This window comes from Sus scrofa, chromosome 9 (genome assembly GCF_000003025.6).
Source record: "Sus scrofa isolate TJ Tabasco breed Duroc chromosome 9, Sscrofa11.1, whole genome shotgun sequence".
NCBI lineage: Eukaryota > Metazoa > Chordata > Mammalia > Artiodactyla > Suidae > Sus > Sus scrofa.
Genome location: NC_010451.4, coordinates 126,191,083 through 126,208,821, shown reverse-complemented (window position 1 = coordinate 126,208,821; position 17,739 = coordinate 126,191,083). Strand labels below are relative to the sequence as shown.

At 39.5% G+C, this 17,739-nt stretch overlaps 1 protein-coding gene across 3 annotated transcripts in view; it reads right to left on the bottom strand.

Moving 5' to 3' along the window:
- Window positions 1-17,739, bottom strand: part of RNF2 (ring finger protein 2) — a 111,931-nt gene that overhangs the window by 75,746 nt on the left and 18,446 nt on the right. The gene's annotated exons all lie outside the window — the stretch shown is intronic.

The window sequence follows — 17,739 nt, the reverse complement described above, 5'->3', positions numbered from 1 at the left end:
CACAGAGGCCTATGAAATTACTCTATGAGCACAGGCTGGACTCGTAGCCCCTGAAAGCAGCAATTATTGAGTACCCTGTGATAGGTTACTTTTAATACTATATTTTCACTATTTTATCCCTGCCCCTTCAGGAAAGATGTTTTAAATGTTATGATCCTGATTCAGTTTGTCTATGGGGATTTAAGGAAAATATATCATCAGTCAGGGTTCTTGGTTGTAAGCAACAGAAGCTGACTTTGGCTGACCAAGTGGAAAAAGAGTTTCATTAAAAGGTATGAGGTAGTTGACAGAATGGTTGGAACGATGAAACATTAGACTCAAGGCTAAGCTTTTAGGAAGATTGCCCAAAACCATGTCCCATGAGCAGGTCTAATGAGGAAAATATTGCCACCACCAGGCACTAGAAGTTACAGTTCACCTCACTGCAGTTCTGTGCCAGGAAGGCAGTTGTATGATTATTGCTCTAGTCATTAGCCTCAGTGTCTTATTTGTGCCAAGAATTCACTCTTGCGGCCCCCTGTACAGCTTGTAGAGAATAAAAGAATGAATGTTTCATTAATAATTATGTAAAAACACTTTGCTCATATAAAACCAACCAAAATGTCTGAAAAAGCAGAAAGTCAGGAGAATAGGGAATTTTCAATTTCTCAAGAATTTCTCAAAAAAAAAATAAACCTACAAAATACATGTACTCAAGGAGCTCATAGTTTTCTGAAGGATACATACATGTGCACAGCTACTAGTGAAGCCATTCTCCTCTTTCATATAAGTGAAATGCTTATAGGGGAGCAGAGAGGAAAAGATAATTTCAAATAAGGAGAATCTGAGCCTTAGATCTTAAAGAATAGGCAGGATTTTGGTAAACAGAGAATGGAACATTCTAGGATAGAGGGAACCAAGTGGGCAGATAAGCAGAGTTCCACTGCACGGTGTGTGCGAGGAACAGTAAGTGGTCTGTGAGTGGTGGAGGGGCTGTGATGAGAGGTGGCACTGAAGAGGTTCATGACTATTACGCTGAGGGACCCTTACTTCAATTTGAACTCCGTAGTTCACATTTTACTCTGGAAAATCCACTGTAGGTTTTGGGAAAAAAGGTAAGTAATATGGGACTCAACTTCATTTCTGTGCTTGAGACGGATTAGTTATCCCAGGTTGGAGGAGCAGTAAGAGACACTGGGGAAGGGCTCCAAGAGTTCAATGGCCTTTGGACTAGCTTACTCCAAGGTACTTTCTGACTACAGGAAAGACTTGATTCTTGGTTGGAGAAGGACCATTGGCAAAGAGATAGCAAATATTGGCCAAAGTATCTCAGGAACAAGGTCATAAGAACCTGGTCCAGGTGGTAATAGAGGGAGTGAAAAAGAATGCCGAGTTCCTTCACGGCTCAGTGGAAATGAATCTAACTAGTATCCATGAGGATGCTGGTTCGATCCCTGGTCTTGCTCCCTGGGTTGAGGATCTGGCGTTGCTGTGAGCTGTGGTGGAGGTTGGATCCTACTTTGCTATGGTGTAGGTTGGCATCTATAGCTCTGATTGGACCCCTAGCCTGGGAACTTCCATATGCTGTACATGTGGCCCTAAAAAACAAAAACAAACAAACAAAAAAAACAAAACAAACAAACAAACAAAAAAGGAATGTACTTGAGAGACATATCAGAGAAAGAAGACCTGTGTGTTAATGTCGAACTGAATATGAGAAGTAAGGGAGAAAGAAGCCCTCAAATTTCCTAGGTGCTTGAGTACAACAGAATCCTCAGAGTTAAAGTTCAGGGATCTGTGGTCCTGCAGTCAGTAGATTCACTTGGATGCTCCTGAAAAGAAAAACTCTTGAGCGCTGTTTTATTAAAACAGTTTTTTTAACCGATGGGGAAAGCTTTAACCCACCAGGAAGCTTGTCCTTCCCTGTTCTAAAGCTTGAATTTGGTCTGGGGCAACTCTGTTCTGCAGAGACTCAACTTAGCAGGACACATAGCCTCAAGTCAGAACAGGGAACATAACCCTTAAGCCCTGGTGTTTTGTTTTGTTCCCTCTGGAGAGTCTGTTCTAGATAGGCTGATTTTGTTCTGTGATTCCTACCATCCCTCTTGCCCTTAAACCCCCAACTGTCTCTTTTTATAAGGTTACCACTTTTCAAGTCTTGGGTCTGGGAGAATATTAGTACCAATAAAGGAAGGTGGGGAGGGTGTTATTTGTGAAGAGGATAAAGAATTTTATTTTAGCTGAATTGAGTGTGAATTAAAGGCAAGAAATCTAGGTGCAAATTTCTAGTAGTCCATAGGAAACACAGATCTGAATTCAGAAAAGAAATTGGGAAAGAGAGGTGCCGACTGGAAAGTCCTGGTTGAAAGCTGAGAGTTAAAGTTGCTGAAGATTCCAATGGAGAGCGGGTCTAGAGAGAGGTAGAGGGCTCTGGCTCTGAACCCTGGAGCTTGGTCACCTTCATGCAGTGCAGGGAGGAAGAAAGAGTGAAAGGATTCGAGAACAAATGGGGTGGTGAAGACGGATAAAAGAAAATCCAGGAGACTGTAGCCTCACGAAAGCAAGGGAAACAGTTTCCAAAAAAAGAGGATGACAGTCTATATTGATTGAAGTTTTCTAAGTTAAAGGGGCTTGCCAGTAATAACAGGCAGGCCAAAAGAAAGACAAAAAAATATGAAATGCAATTAGGCAGAAAGGAGATTCTTAGTAAGTCGCAGTAACAATTAAGGTTGTAAAAGAGGTTGCTCGCTTAAAAGAAAAAAAGAGTCGGAGGGCATATCCTCTGTCAGCTGGGATCTTCAGTAACCTCAACTCTGTTTCCGACTAGGATTTTCCCATCTTTATTTCTTTTTTTCTAACTTCCCTTCAGATCTCATTCTGTGTTTTCTCTCTGCTTGATAGGTTCGAAGAAAATGGGCAGGCAGGAGAATGCCCAACATTGAAAGAAAGAGCTCAGGAAATGGTTCTAGGTTCATAATCTCTGATAGACTTAAATCTATGGCACTTTTGTAGCCCCCAATTTTAGGCCAAGTAAGATGGAAAACGTGCGATCTTTGGTTGGATAAGTGATTCTGTAACCCTGGCAATATACAGAAAATTATGATATAGCTTAAAGGTATTGAATTCTAATTTTTGTATTAGTTCTGGGAAATGTGTTGTAATTATTACGATAATCAGTATGTGGTTTTGTTGGTTATTTAAGTGTTCAGATAAACTATGCTTTTTACATTTGAAAGTCTATTCTGTCAGATATTTGAAATATTCGGAGATTATGTAAAATTTGAAAACAGTTTAAACTATTTTGGGGAAGTCAATCATTCTAAACACAATTAATTGAATATTAACCTACTAACAAGTAAAAGCGATTTTTTTAAAGTATTAGATTTATAAATAGAATATGTTGAACTCAAGAAAGAGGTTAAGGCTGCGTCCTCATGGATACTAGTCAGATTTGTTTCTGCTGAACCACGATGTAGGAAAGGAAAGCAGAAGACTGTGGAAGAAGGAGCAGTTATTTATCTAAGACGTGAAGGAAAAGAAAAAAATGTAAGGAGGTCTTAGAGGTGCCAAGAGGAAAAGCCAAAGAGATCATCTACTAATACTTTTGATCTCTGTAAAGCAGGAGGTTGGAGCTTAAATCATCTTTGGTTAATGAGGAGTTCCTAGAATGTAAGCTTTTACATAGCCTGCTGCCTCTGTCCTGAATGCATTACCCCATCAGATGACTCATTGCTTATCTTCAAGTCACCTTCTCAGGGAGTTCAGCCCTCAGCATGTCTAAAATCTCCTCCACCTGCTCCCTGCAGTCTAAACTCCATTACCCTCTCCTCTTTCTCTTTTTCCACAGCTCTTATCACCTTCAAATATACTAAGTATCTTACTTACTGTAAAAATGTCTTCCTTTCTGGAAGGTGTTTTCTCTATCGCTTTCCACTAAAATGAAAGGCCACAAGGGCAGGGGTTTTTTTGGTCTCTTTTGTTTACTTAGAACGATGGCACGTGCTCAACAAATATTTACTGAATGAATAAATAGAAAGGTTGATGTCAAATGGGGGCAGGAAAAAAGAAGAGACAGTTTTTGGAAAAGTAATAGTTGAAAGCAGGGCTGATATTCAGTTGGTTCAAAACTTTAAAATATTGATACACTTTTGTATCGGTTGGTAAATAGCTGTTGCCCCTGCACCCTCACTTTTCTCCCACATCGCCTCAGTCAGTTAAAGGGGAAATTTAGGGTGCAGGTGGGAGCCTCTCTCAGACCCCACTGTATCAGTTCAAGGTTGGTGCCTCTGATAGGGTAGTTAACATTTTGGAATATTCTCCCCAAATAGACAGTGCTAAGGACTCAATAAGGGATGACCAAAAAAGAATCCTGGGCAGCAGTATGGGCTCTTTGGGGGGCAAAAGTATGAATTTAGAGAAAGTCACATCAACAAAGCTCACTGACTTCTTCCAATAACAGCCGTCGGCTTGGGGACCAGCATACGGAAAGTGATAATAGAGCCAATCCAGAAAGGTCAGATGCAGACGCCAGAGTACAGGAGCTAGAGATTTAAAGTGCTAGGAGGGAGCATCTTTGGGATGGTTGATAATGGAATCCAGAAAAAGGGTTACATGTCCTTAGGAGCCTAATGGGCTGGAGACTTGGGAGGGTGCCAATGCTGAGGAAATCCAGAATGGTGGTCACTCTACTACCCAAGTGATCTGAGTTTGGGGGCTAAAAGGACAGAGGGACAGTATCTACCTCAATGATTTTTTTCCTGCTGTAATGGAAATCGGAGGACCTTCTCCTTTCGATATTATACTGAGACAGAACCTTTTTTTTTTTTAATCATGGATTGTCTTGAGCATATAATCATATGACATGCTGCTTGCCCTCCAGGTGCTCATCATCTATGGGAGAGGTGAGATTGATATTCTTCAAACAACACATGCCACTTGTAGATTATAAGCACGATTTAACTTAAAATTCCATGAAGCCAGTGTAAATCAGTGGGTAGTAGGCAGCATCTGGTCGTCACCTCCATCGTTCTCTTGGTCTCCATCAGCAGTATGTGCTGTGGTTTCAGATTCCCTACAGGAGTCTGCCTGCCAGGAAAGTGCTGCCTTGAGCTTGTGTTGGAAAGTGCTCAAACATATTTCAAAATTAATGATTAGCACCCATATGAGCTCCTGGCCACACCAGTCCCATTCCAAATTTCCTCATTGGAAAGAGAAGCTATAGTAATACTTATCCCTTGGCCAGTAACCATTCCTGTACCTGTCCTTTCACTTTTTAAAGAGATTTTGGGAGTTCCTGTAGTGGCTCGGCCGAACGAATCTGACTAGTAACCATGAGGACATAGGTTCGATCCCTGGCCTCACTCAGCAGGTTAAGGATCCGCCATCACTGTGAGCTATGGTGTAGGTCACAGACGAGGCTCAGACCTGGCGTTGCTGTGGCATAGGCCAGAGGCTACAGCTCCCATTCGATCCCTAGCCTGGGAACCATATGCTGCGGGTGCGGCCCTAAAATGAAAAAAAAAAAAAAAAAAAAAAGAAGGTTTTGGTTTGTTGTTTGTTTGAATGTCATGAGCAATCTGTAAAAGAGATCCTGCTTTAATTTCTACTCTTGAATCCTGCTGTAATCTGTGTGATTTTAATTTAACTAGTGCCTGCTTCTTGGTCTAGCTACATGTTTGTCTTGCAATAATAGGTGATATCTCTACACAGGAAAGTACTCTTATTAAAGCTGTCTGTAGTTGAAAGTACCATATTTTTGTGAGAATATGTAGCAATAGCTCTGCTTGTATTGAGGGGGGATTATGGGGGGAGTGATATAGTTTCTCCTTAGCTTATTATAATTAGAGATATTTGTGTGAAAATAGAATCTCTGTTGCCTAAGCGTTGCTCAGCTCCTGCTGATCAGTTCTCACTCACAGGCATCTTCCTTTGTGATATAATAGTTAGCTGCTCTGGAGATGATTATCTTGTCATGGAAAAAAGAGACTTATGAATTTAGATGAAGAATGAGCAGCAGGAGAAAGAGAACTATGCCAAAAGCCAGCATTTCATCCAACTTAATTTTCCCTTGTCTTTTTAATACATGCTACAGCATAAAGTTGGATGTATCAGCTTAAATACTACAGTTGAATAATGACAGAAGGAAAATTTCAAGTAAAGGCAAAGTAAAAGATAAACTATTTGGACAGTTCAACTGTAGCACCAAAAAGAACTTTTTTTTTTTGTCTTTTTAGGACCACACCCATGGCATATGGAAGTTCCCAGGCTAGGGGTGGAGTCAGGGCTGTAACTGCTGGCCTATGCCACAACCACAGCAACACCAGATCCAAGCCGCATCTGCGAGTTATACCACAGCTCATGGCAATGCCAGATCCTTAACCCACTGAGCGAGGCCAGGGATCGAACCTGTGTCCTCATGGATACTAGTCATGTTTGTTGCTGCTGAGCCATGACGGGAACTCCCCCCAAAAGAACTTTTGATGAAATGTTGAGGTGATTTAAGAATCATTCAACAACAGGAAGCAGAATGTTGAGAGAGAAAGAGAATAGACTTTGTATCACAAAGACCTGGACTGAATATCACTTAGAAGTCATTGATTTTAGGCAGGCCATCTGACCCTTTTTGTTTTGTTTTTTAAATTATATATATGTATGTGTGTGTATATATATCCATTCTTTTTTCCCACATAGGCTATTACAGAATATTAAGTAGATTTCCCTGTGCTATACAGCGGGTCCTTGCCAGTTATCTATTCTTTACATAGTAGTGTGTACATCAATCCTCTTCACTCAATTTACCCCTCCCCCCCAACAGTTTCTCTTTTGGTAACCATAAATTTGATTTTGAAATCTGTCAGTTTGTTTCTGTTGCATAAATAAGTTGTTTTGTATCATTTTTATTAGATTCCACAAATGATATTGCATGATATTTATCCTTGTTAGATATACTTGACTTAGTATGATAATCTCTGGGTCCATCCATGCTGCTGCAAATGGCATTATTTCATTCTGTTTTTTATGGTTAATATTCTATTGTATATATGTACCACATCTTCTTTATCCATTCATCTGTGGGTGGACATTTAGGTTGCTTCCATGTCTTGACCACTGTAGATAGTGCTGCAGTGAACGTTGGAGTTGCTGACCGTTTTTGAGCTTCACCAATTTCATTAACTAAAAATGGGGCTAAATCTGTAGGTTTGTTTTCTGGGCTATTCAACTGGTATGTATTCACATGACCAAACCAGCTGTATACTGCCAATGTCTTTTCTGATTGGTCATTACATTCATTCATATAGGTCAGTGCCCTTTCTGTACAAGTTATTAAATATTCTGAATGTCATCTATGTTAGGACAGGAAAGACCATGCTGCAGTTACAAATTGTGAAATCTTAGTGGTTTAACACAATTAAATTATATTTTTTGCTCTCATAGATTCCAATGTGGACCTGGCAACTGTCCTCCTACTTGTGGCTTCCAAACCAAGAATTTATAGCAGGAGAGGGATGGAGGAGGCATACCAGTATTCAACTTCCTTAGCCCTAAAGAGACATGATATTTCTACTCAGTCCACTGACCAGAACATAGCCCTAACCTATCTTCAAGGGAGCCTGGGAAATGCACAGGAGGCTATGGAGTCATCGGTGAGCACTGTCCCAACCACATCAGTGCTTGCTTTGTGAGGATTAGCTGAGACAATGTATACAAAGGATTTACAATGTACCTGATGAGGCAGGTCAAACTACAAAGGCTTATTCAGGTTTAAGGTTTGATTTGAATTACAAGTTGGCTGAGATTATTTTCATTTTTACCTGTTAGCCAGCAAAGAAGCAGAAAAAAAAGGGTACATATGAAATTGATTAAAAATACAGGGTAGGAGTTCCCTTGTTGTGCAGCAGGTTAAGGATCTGGTGTTGTCACTATAGCAACTTGGGTCCCTGCTGTGGCGTGGGTTTAATCCCTGGCTCAGAAACTTCCATATGCAGTGGGCGCAGCCAAAAAGATGAGTACAGGGTAGTGCATGTTGAATGCAGCACCCCAGGGCTTCCACCTGCCTTGCTCCTTATGGAAGCACGTCTCATGTTCAGCTCATGTCTCCGCAGCCCATGTCGGGGAGGAATTTGCCAGATCAGACGAGCCTAGAACAGAGGTTTGCTGCCTTTCCATTATTTTAGGCTGGGCTGGGTTGTGGTAGTAAGAGGAGTGATGGGAAGTCAACATGTAAGGGTCCACTCCATTAGCATCGAGGGATTTCTTGCTGAGTCATAGGTACCTATCACATAATCCATTCCTTACTGCATCTTTGGGACTGGATTGATAAGAATTCCCCAAGTTCATACTTTATGTCTATGGTAGAATCATACTAGATGCTATAGGAAGATGCTAAAGAAAAAGAAATTCTAGACTCTTCTCATAAAGAATTTGTAATCTAAGAGATTGTCAGTATCAGTAAAGAAGTTACCTTAATAAAAGGCGAAACTGTATCTATGAAAGAAAGACAATTTTAAAATAGGGCAAGGTAAGACTCACAGACACAGAGAACAATCTAGTAGTTACTAGTGGGGAGAGGGAAGGGGGGATGAGCAATATAGGGGTAGGGAGTTTTTTTAAAAAGGGGTCATTATGGGATCATATGAAATCATGTGTGTGAAACTTTTAAACATTGTAAAGCACTACAGAATTTAAAGAATCAATAAAAATTTCTTTTAAAGTAAAAAAGGGCAGCATATAGGAAGATTGATTGAGAGGTACAAATGACTGAAAAATGAATGAAATGAAAGAATTGTTAGGAAAGTTAGTAGGCATTTGAAGAATATTTCAATTTAGGTTCAGGTACAAAAGGAGGGAATTTCAGATCGGATTTAATAACACAACTGGTCTTGGAGGCTGAAGAAATTTCAACCCAGTTGCTATGGACAAAGTTACGCTAGGAGTAGCCTGGGTGCGTGGGAATGGAATGCACTGAGATACATTCCTGGGGCTCCCCAGAAATCCCAAGGAAGACTGGGGAGACAGAGCTAAGGTCTTGCAGTTACCCAGAAAGGGGTTACTGAGGAAAAAGAAAAGTTGGAATTGATACAGTCATACCAATATGTTACAGGAATGTTTGTATTATATTACTGTTGCAGTTGTTATCTGCATATCATTCAGATCTTAATATTATAAACATTTCCCATATTCTGAAATACTTAAAATATCATTTGTAATGGATGTAAAATAATATTTCCCAAGTGTTAGATAACATGCAAAGTGTTTAGAAGCATATATTCTTTCAATTAATTTTTATATCTATATGAAGTAGGTACAGTTTTTGCCACTTTACAGATGAAAACTAGGAGGCTAGATGATATTAAAGTCACACAGCAAGTATGAGTCAGGATAAAACCTTAGTTTGTCTGATTTGCAAACGCATCCTCTAACTAGCATATTATACTGCCTTTGCAAACGTATCCTCTAACTAGCATATTATACTGCCTTTCCTACTGTATGTGATCATGTCGATGTGCCATCAGTGAATAAAATAAACCCCTTATTAAATATCAGTAGTTTTTAAAAAAATATCAATAATCTATGGTAAATATCCTTGCACATAATCATGTGTATATAAGATTTACATACATCTTTATACATGAATCCGTTTAACAGAGAAGATTTCTGTAGGATGAACTCCCTAAAAAGGAATTACTGGGAATTCCCATCGTGGCACAGCAGAAATGAATCCTGACTAGGCACCATGAGGTTGTGGGTTTGATCTCTGCCCTCGCTCATTGGCTTAAGGATCTGGCATTGCAGTGAGCTGTGGTGTAGGTCACAGACACGGCTCGGATCCTGCATTGCTGTGGTTGTGGTGTCAGCCAGCAGCTGCAGCCAGTTCAACCCTTAGCTGGAAACTTCCATATGCTGCAAATGTGGCCCTAAGAAGCAGGGGGTGGGGGGGGGGGAATTACTGGTCATCAAAGGAATTTAATCAGGAGTTCCTGGTGGCCTAGTGGTTAAGAATCCAGTGCTGTCACTGCTGTGGCTTGGGTCATTGCTATGGCAAGGGTTTGACCCCTGGCCTGGGAATTTACGTATGCCACAAGCAAGGCCAAAAAAAGAGTTTAAACATTTGAAAGTTCTTGATAACAAAATCAAAATTTTCCACTGAAAAGTTTTATCAATTATACTTTCAACAATAATGCATTTTGTTTATAGCTTCCTTTGCTGTGCAAAAGCTTTTTGTTTGATGTAGTCCTATTTGTTTACTTCTGGTTTTGTTTCCTTTGCCTGAGGAGACATATCCTTCAAAATATTACTAATGACAATGTCAAAGATTGCACTGCCTATTTTTTCTTCTAGGTGTTTTCTGGTTTCAGAACTTACATTTAAGTCTTTAATTCACTTGAACTTATTTTTGTACATAGTGTGAGAGAGAAGTCCAGTTTGATTCTTTGGCACATTGCTGTCCAATTTTCCCAACACTATATATTGAAGACGCTGTCTTTTCCCATTGTATATTCCTGCTTCCTTTATCATAGATCGCCCATAAAAGTGTGAGTACATTTCTGGGCTCTCTATTCCGTTCCACTGATCGGTGCGTCAGTTTTTGTGCCAATATCATGCCTGTTTTGTTTTGTTTTGTTTTTTTCTTTTTAGAGCCACACCTGCAGCATATAGAAGTTCCTAACCTAGGAATCGAATCAGAGCTGCAGTTGCCGGCCTATGCCACAGTCACAGCAACACCAGATACAAGTTGCATCTGTTTCCTATGCTGCAGCTTGTGGCAACACAGATCTTTAGCCCACTGATCAAGGCCAGGGATCAAACCTGTTTCTTCATGGACACTTGTCAGGTTCTTAACTCACTGAGCCACAACAGGAATTCCCAATCATACAGTTTTGATCACTTAGCTTTGTATAGTTTAAAATGAGGGTGGTGACACCTCTAGTTTTGTTCCTCTTTCTCAAGATCATGTTGGCTATTTGGGTTTTCTGTGTTTCCATATAAATTTTAGAATTATTTGTTCTAGTTTTGTAAAAAGCGTTATTGGTGTTTTAACAGGGATTACACTGAATCGGTAGATTGCTTTGGGTAGTGTCGTCATTTTAACAATCTGTAAGCATCATAAATCTTTCTGTCTGTTTGTCTCATCTTCAGCTTCTTTCATCAGTGTCCTACAGTTTTTGGAGTACAGGTCTTTTACCTCCTTAGTCAGATTTATTCCTAGATATTTTACTCTTTTTGTAAGATTATAAATGGGATTTTTAAAAAATGTAAACTAACTTTCTGTTTTATTTATTTATTTTCTATTTTCACCCCGCTTTTATTTAGAAACAATGAAGATACATCATTGTAAACATTTTCGGTGTGCAGCGTGATGGTTTGATTTACTTATATTATGAAACAACTACTGCGTTAAGTTCAGCTAACATCTATATTCTCATAAAGATACAATAAAAAGGAAAGAAAGTAAAAAGGAAAAATATTCTCTTTGTGATGAATTTATACAATTTACTGTCTTGACAACATTCCTGTGTGTCATGCAGCAATATCAGCTATAGTCGCCCTGTTGTACATGACATCCCTGGTTCTCATTTATCTTGGGGGTTTGTACCTTTTGGCCACCTTCCTGCAATCTCTCCTCTCCCCTTCCTCCACCTCTTGGTAGCCATGTCTGATCTTTTTGTCTATGAATTTGCTTTTTTGTGTTTTGTTTTAAAACCCACATCTAAGTGAGATCATACAGTATTTCTCCTTCTCTGTCTCTGACTTATTTCATGTAGCCAATGTCCTCAAGGTGTAAATGGGATTGTTTTAATTTCCAACAGGTTGTTGTTAGTGTATAGAAACACAGCAGACTTCTAGATATTAATTTTGTATTTTGTAACTTTTCTGAATTCATTGAGAAGTCCTAATATTTTTTTGGTGGTCTTGAGGATTTTCTACATAGAGTATTATGTCATCTGCAAATAGTGACAGTTTTATTTTTTCTTTTCAATTTGGATTTCTTTTTTTTTCTTTTTCTTGTTTGGTTGCCTTGGCCAGGACTCCTGTACTATGTTGCATGAAAGTGGTGAGAGTGGGCCTTCTTGTCCTGATCCTGATCTTAGAGGAAATGTTTCCAGCTTTTCACCATTGAGTGTGATGTTAGCTGTGGGTTTGTCATATGAAGCCTTTATTATATCGAGGTATGTTTTATCTATTCCCATTTTGTTGAGAGTCTTTTCTTTCCTTTTCTTGTCTTCATTCCTTTCTTGTCTTCATTCCTTTCTTTTCTTTCTTCCTTCCTTCCTTTCTTCCTTTCTTTCTTTCTTTCTCTTTCTTTCTTTCTTTCTTTCTTTCTTTCTTTCTTTCTTTCTTTCTTTCTTTCTCTCTCTCTCTCTCTCTCTTTTCTTCCTTCCTTCCTTTCTTTCTTTTTTTTTTTGCCACATCTGTGACATATGAAATTTCCTCAGCTAGGGGTCAAATCTTAGCTGCAACCTACACCACAGCTGCAGCAACACCAGATCCTTCTCCTCCTTCGCCAGTCTGAGGATTGAATTCATGCTGCCACTGAGATAACACCAGTTCTTTAACCTGCTGGGCCACAGCAGGAACTCTGAAAGTTTTATTATAAATGGATTTGAATTTTGTCAAAAGATTTTTTTCTGCATTTACTGAGATGATCATAGGGTTTTAATCCTTCCATTTGATGTGATATACCACATTGGTTGATTTGTGGATATCAAACCATGCTTGCATCCCTGAGATAAATCCCACTTAATCATAGTGTGTGACTCTTTTAAGGTATTGTTCAATTTAGTTTGCTAATATTTCACTGAGGACTTTTGCATCTATGTTCATCAGTGATCTTGGCCTTTGATTTTCTTTTTGTGTGTGTGTTCGATATCTTTGGTTTTGGTATCATGGTGAAGTTGGCCTCATAGAGTGAGTTGAGAAGCATTCTTTTCTCTCCAAAAGCACAATTCTTTAACTTCTTTGTAGACATGAAGTCATCAAGGACTCTCCTGTTTGTGGTCCTGGATATGTGCTTATGTGTGTACGGGCAGAAGCAGAAAATGGGAGTGCTACTGTAAATATGAGTGAGATTTAGAAAGATGAAGGAGTGATGATGAAAAGTGACATTTTTCTAGACTCACAGATATAGAAAGCAAACCTATTGTTACCAAAGCGGAAAGGGAGGAGAAGGATAAATTAGGAGTTCAGAATTAACAGATACACACTACAATATATAAAATTGATAAACAACAAGGACCTATTGTAGCACAGGAAACTATATTCAATATCTTGCAATAATCTATAATATAAAAGAATCTGAAAAAATATATATAACTGAATCACTTTGCTGTATACCTGAAACACTACAAATCAACCATACTTCAAAAAAAAAGATATTTTTCCTCTTCTTTTTTTTTTTTTTTTTTGGCTATGCCCACAGCCTGTGAGAGTTCCTAGGCCAGGGATCAAACATGCACCATAGCAGTGACCCAAGCCACAGCAGTGACAATGCTGGATCCTTAACCTGCTGTACCATAAGAGAACTCCAGCGATACCTTTCTTAATAATAATTGTTAAATAAAAATTTGAAAATATTTTGCATATTTCTTTACATTTTAGGAGAAATAAACACCTGCCAGAATTTAGTAAATAATGTCTAGAAAATATGTATAGCTCATGGGAGTCCCTGTTGTGGCTCAGGTCGGTTTGTAACCCGACTGGTATCCATGTGGTGTAGGTCACAGACACGACTTGGATTCCGAGTTGCTGTGGCTGTGGTGTAGGCCAACAGCTGCAGCTCCAATTTGACCTCTATCCTGGGAACTTCCATATACCACAGATGTGGCCCTAAAAAGCAAAAAGCAAAAAAAAAATATATGTATATCTCATGAAGTAAACAAAATAAGTTTATTTTGTGAAGAATAATTTAAATGTTCTTGGAAGTATTAAAATTACTTAAAACTAGTGGGATGTTTTTTGTAAATAGTGCAATGCTACCCTAATGGCATCTGTTCGACAGACTTAGGCTCAGTATCAATGAGGAAGCTACGTGAATTCCTAACTCCAGATAAAAATACCCATTATACAAATGTGTGTAGTATGTGACAAGCAGTAGAATATGACAAAATTTTATTGATTAAGAGCACAGGCTTTTGAGTCAGAAAGAAAAAATAGTGATTATCAAGTTCTGTCACTTCCTAGCTATTTAATTTGGGGCGAGGAGCAGTTGCTTAAGCTCCTTCAGCGTCTTTTCCTAAACTATAAAATAGGGATGCTTATACTCACCTACTGCCAGGTTGTAAATTAAAGAGGAATATGTATCTAAAATGACTAGATGTGACAGATAGCTGGTGTTGCCTACTTTATCATTCAGCATGTTCTTAGTAGATAGACTAGCCATTCTGGGACTCATCATAATTTGACTTTTATTTGCTCACTTATAACAAGTTGTCATTCTCACTGAGGGTACTATTAGGTGTGAAGTAAACAATCTGTAGTTTGTGGTTTTCAGCTAATAGTAATCCAAGCCAGTCTCCAGAAGATGAAAAAAATAAAATGGAGACTAGAAATCCATGGGCACTAGAATAAAAAATAATTCTTGGGAGTTCCCGTTGTGGCTCAGTGGTTAATGAATCCGACTAGGAAGTATGAGGTTTCAGGTTCGATCCCTGGCTTTGCTCAGTGGGTTAAGGATCCTGCGTTGCTGGGAGCTGTAGTGGGCAGGTCACAGATTCAGCTGGGATTCCTTGTTGCAGTGGCTGTGGTGTAGGCCAGCGGCCACAGATCCGATTAGACCTCTAGCCTGGGAATCTCCATATGCCTCAGGTGCAGTCCTCGAAAAGACAAATAAATAAATAAATAAATAATTGGAGAATTTTGAGAAAATGGATTGTTTCAAGGCTGACATCTGCTTGAAAATGAGAGACAGCATTAGACATGTTCAGGAAATTTTGTGCTTTGGGTAGACAGAGTTTAGTGCAAAGCCTTTAATATGGTCTATTTAATAGCCTCATAATCTGTTAAATAGCTAAGTGATTTTTATTTTTATGTATTTTATGCAGCAAAATATATAGCTATTTAAGTGCTTTTTGATGTGTGAAGTCAATGTACTATTTAATTGCCACTAGTAAGTGTCCTTAATTTAGTGAAATTTCTCTCTTGCCTGTTGATATGTTTGCCTCTCTGATAAAGCAGAGAATATTTATTTGCTTATTGGTATTTATAAGTATTATTATGACCTTTTATAAGCATGGTGATGAGGGATTCAATGATGATATGCTAATAAATATAAAGAGTTATAGGAATTTTTTCAAGGTAAAGAAAATCTCTTTATAAGTGGCACTGGAATTTATCTTAGGGAGGAAATTGTCTTACTTTAGAAAATACTTCAATCAACTGCTTGAGGTGGACATGGGAATCTCGTCAGAGTCAGCAGAGGACATGGAAACAAAAGGGTAGCATACTGCTCGGCACAAGAAAGGAATGGAGTCCAGAGAGGCTAGGAGAGAAGGTAAGGAAGGAGAGAGAAAGGCTGAACAAAATAGCAAAAAGATAAAGAATTTCTTAAAAGGTTCTGAGATAGTCCTCGTTAAGCCATTTGCATTTCTACAATGTAAACTATCTCTGTCTCCCTCAACTTTAAGTAAAATTGGCTGTTCACACTAATTACTTTGTTTTGTTTTTCAGGAAATTAGAGAGGCATTGAGTTTTGCAATAGGCTCCATGTGGTATGAAACAGAAATGGCACATGTGGGACAGTGGGTAGTTCCATTACCTGAATTAATTCAGCAGAAGCAAAAATTCAAAGCTAAAATAAAAGAGAAACTGCACCAAATACTTGTTAAACAGCAAGACATATTTTATTTGGTACCACTACAGTAGGGGAGAGACCTCCAACTATCTTGAGCTCAATGGCACCAAAACAGAAGGTAGGAGGCTTTTTTTTTTTCTTTTTAGGGCCACTCCCATGGCATATGGAGGTTTCCAGACTAGGGGTTGAATCGGAGCTACAGCTGCCTGCCTACACCTGAGCCAGGTCTGCAACCTACACCACAGCTCATTGCAATGCCGGATCCTTAACCCACTGAGCAAAGCCAGGGGTCAAACCTGCATCTTCATGGATGCTAGTCAGATTCCGTTTCCACTGACTCACAACAGGAACTCCTGGTGGAAGGTTTTTAAATGCTGGAATATGTGAAAGAAAAAGTACTGGTGGGCCTCAATGGGGAAGGTTTAATCAATGACTAGGTCATCTGTTTGCTAAATGGTGCTTATAGAATTTAGGGTCTTACCTTCCCACAGAGACTGGGAGACAGGGGTTCTATCTTTCTTAATGACTACATTCCAAATGGATGGCTCCCAGGTCCTGGAGAAACACATTCTTGCGAGTAGAGGACAGATATCAAAGAAACAGAGAAAAGACTTACACTTGCTAGTTTTTTAAAGTAAATGTCAGAGTTCCCGTTGTGGCGCAGTGGAAACAGATCTGACTAGAACCCATGAAGACGAGGGATCGATCCCTGGCCTCTCTCAGTGGGTTAAGGATCTAACAGTTTGGAGCACTGAATACACCATTTCTTTTAGGGGAGAATCAAGTCCATTTGGTAAAATACTTAAAAATCCTTGATTGAGATATGTTGGTTTGCTAGGGCTGCTGTAACAAAATACCAGCTGAGTAGCTTCAACAACAGAAATTTATTTTCTCACAGTTCTGGAGGCTAGAATTCCATCCAACATCAAGGTGTCAGCAGTTTATTTTTCCTTGAAGCCTCTCTTCTCGGTTTGCAGATGGCTGGCTTCTTGCTGCTTTCTCACGTGGTCTTTTCATGTGCACACGCGTCCCTGGTGGATCCAAATTTTCTCTTCTTATGAGGACACTAGTCGTATCAGATTAGGGCCTATCCCGATGCTCTCGTCTAACCTTATCAGTTCTTTAAAGTGAACAAAGTTCTGTGCATGCTACAACATGGATGAAACCTGAAGACACTATCCTAAGGGAAATAAGCCAGACACAGAACAGAAAATACTGTATAATTCCACTTATATGAGATACCTAAAGTAGTCAAATCCACAGACACAGAAAGTAGATTAGACGTTACCAGGGCCTTGGGTTGGGGACAGTGGAGAATTATTGCTTAATGGTTCCAGGGTCTCTGTTTAGAGTCATGAAAAAGTTTCAGAAACAAACAGTGGTAAAGGCTGTACAAAAGGGTGAATGTCATTGCCACTGAATGATGCACTTACCAGTGGTTAAAACGGTCTGTTTTATGTCATGTATAATTTGCTACAATCAAACAAAACAGCACAATAATATCTCCTTGACTTTTTCAGTGTCTTGCAAAGATGCTCCCTTTTCATCTGGCCCTTAGCTATTAGGATTCAGCAGCTCTTGGCCCTTGGTTCTCTCCTTTTACGGTCCTGCCCTCTTCCTCTGGGGAATCTCATTCAGTTTGCAAAGGAGGACTAAACCTATATTTTTGGCCGAAGCTCTCTCCCCAGTGGCAGGCTGGGGTTATTGTGATTACCTGATATCTCCATCTGGAAGTTCCACTAGCTCTTCAACCTCATCATCCCCTCTTTCTCCCAGGGCAGTTCTCCCTTCTGTCTGTCTTTGGCTTTCTGTTTTCTTCGGCCACAGTTTCCCAAACAGACATTCAGGTACGTCTCCCCTTTTCCCACCTCCTGCCTCTCGCTAAGCCCTAACTTTCTCAGGGCACCTGTGCAATGCCCCCTCACGTACTCTACAGCAGAGCCAGGCTGCTGCCCAGCCCTAAATTGAACTCT